The sequence below is a fragment of the Geospiza fortis genome, unplaced genomic scaffold (assembly GCF_000277835.1).
Source record: "Geospiza fortis unplaced genomic scaffold, GeoFor_1.0 scaffold55, whole genome shotgun sequence".
Taxonomy (NCBI): Eukaryota; Metazoa; Chordata; class Aves; order Passeriformes; family Thraupidae; genus Geospiza; species Geospiza fortis.
The window spans coordinates 5,633,376-5,635,766 of record NW_005054308.1 but is presented as its reverse complement, the minus strand read 5'-3'; positions in this window follow the sequence as shown (position 1 = coordinate 5,635,766).

The window sequence follows — 2,391 nt, the reverse complement described above, 5'->3', positions numbered from 1 at the left end:
TTGCAGGCAGCTCATTAATTCGCTGTTCCTCTTGATGGGAGGAATGGCCAGATTCTAAAGTCAAATAAAAATATGGTTTTATTCAGTTTCCAAATTAATTTTGTGGTGTGTTGGTCCCAGCTCTGGTGCAGGGCTAGTGGGGCGAGGGACAGCCCTCTGGTGGCAATGGAGCTCTGCTGGGGGGGAGAGAAGCCACACTCCAAAGGGTCTCACACTTGCAAGTGAACGTGGTGCCATACAGAGGCACATCTTGCTTTGGGGGAAGGTGAGAAATTGAAAAGTCTCTGCTGGGAGCTGAGTAATTGGCACCTGCTATTATTGTGTCCCTCCTACCCCTTTTAATAACTTGTTTATAGAGATACTTCTCCTACAGATCTCATTACACAGCCATAAAGCACAATTCTTTAAAAAATACTTGCATTCCTATTCATGTCAGGTCTGAATACCTACCCCATTCACGTTCCTTAAGGAAAGGGATGGTGTTTGTGGCATCCAGGCATCTTTCCTCACTGCTGGTCAGAGTCACAGCTGCCCATGAGGAGATGAGCTGTGTCCTTGCCATACCTGGATGGAGATGTAATTCTTCCATTAATACAAAACCTGGCAGGCAGTTAGAGTGTCTGGGAGAGGAATTTTGTCTTCTTGTTATTTCAGGCCTTGAAGCAAGGGGTGTGTTGGATGTTTGAGTGACGTTGGCCTGATCTCCAGCAGAGCTTGCACAGTGACATAGATTGCTGGAGAGCACGGGAGGCGACGTTTGGCATGCGCCCCTGGGATCTCCAGTGCACTGAATCCCACTTCCTGCTCATGCATCAAGTGAAATGTTTAATTGGTTTTAACAGTTTCATCCTTGTTCTTTTATTAGTGGATCGTGGTGCAAAAGGAAGCTGGGAGCGTTTTTGGATCCTGTCCTGGGTAATTTGATGAGTAAGTCTTGCTGAGCTTCATCTCTCGGCAGGTGCAGTGATGCATCTCCTGCAGGGGATGCAACGGGAAGAGCATCTCCTACTCCTCCTCCCAAACACATATGTGGGGGAGGAAGAGGAGAATAGGGCAAAATGAAGTCCATGACAATTATTTTCTGATTCTTTTCATCACCCTATAGAACAAGAATGATAAGGGGAGCCTCAGAAAAGAGGGCATTCCAGCAAGCCCTGGCAGGGATGTAATCTCTTTTCTTCATACTGAGGTATAAAGATAATTCCAATCGGGTTTGAAACAGCGGATGGCAAATAATTCTTGAGCAATCCGCTTATGGTCTTCCAGGATGCGAATGAAAACCACTAATGGGATAAAGAAGGATCTAGATAATTATCTCGACTGCATTAAATCCCATCCTTTCAGGAGAATACTCTTGTGTGGACACCGATTTCATGTGTATCAAATGCTAAAGCTGACTAGACATTTTCAGAAGCTGGTCGATTCCAACACAACCATCCTCTCTTAGTGATCATCTGTCTTTTATCTACCTGGTTGGTCATAATAAATCTGATTTCTGGTCTCTGCTGCCCTGTCTCCTTTTTTCCCCCTCCCCACAGCAGGTTAAAGCTGTGACACACATTCTCTCCAGGGCAGATTTGAAACCCCCTTCATCTTTTTCTCCTTTCATTTGGTCTGCTGTTTTGAGAGACTACCTGGGGTTTTTTTTCCCCTGTTTTACAGATGGTAATGCTGTTGTTTTAAGTCCGACAGAAGAGCTGCATGTAACATTTAGGTGTGCAAGGTATTTTTTAAATTCATCCATTTCCCTCCCCCCCCCCCAAGAACTCTGCCTTGCAGTGTGGGGGACGGCGCTGTGCTGCAAAACAAATCCAGTTGTACAGTCAGCTAATGAGGCTCTTGTGGTAGGCTCTTTGTGTTTGAATCCAATGGACACCCCATGGATGGAATGGAGGATGGCAGAAAGAGAAAGGAACAGTTTTGTAGTGGCTGAGACCATGGCATTTAGAGGGGGTTGGCTCAGTTAACAGTGTTCAAAGCTTTGTGTTACAGAAACTGTTCTCTGAGACCCCGTGGTCAGAGGAAAGGGTGACACAAACGCACCTCTAATAGTGTGGGTGACAGAAAATCACCTCTAGGAAGTGGCTGATTCTTCATTATCCCCCAGCAGCTTAGGCAACTGCATTTTCCAGCTGTCAGAGAGCCATTTCTTTCCAGCCTCACATCAAGTGTTCCCCAATGAACTGAGGCATGTCTGAGCTGGCTGCAGCCTCTTTTGGTGAGCCAGGCTGTGTGTCCCACAATAGGAGCAATCTGGAGGCTCTCAGCTGAAGACGGCTGCCCATGAGCTGTCCTCCAGCTGGAAGAGGAGAATTGGCAGTTGGCACCATTCCTTTGCATTCCAGAGGACAGATGCTGTTCGTGGCTCTTTTGTCAGGGGAAGAGTCCCCT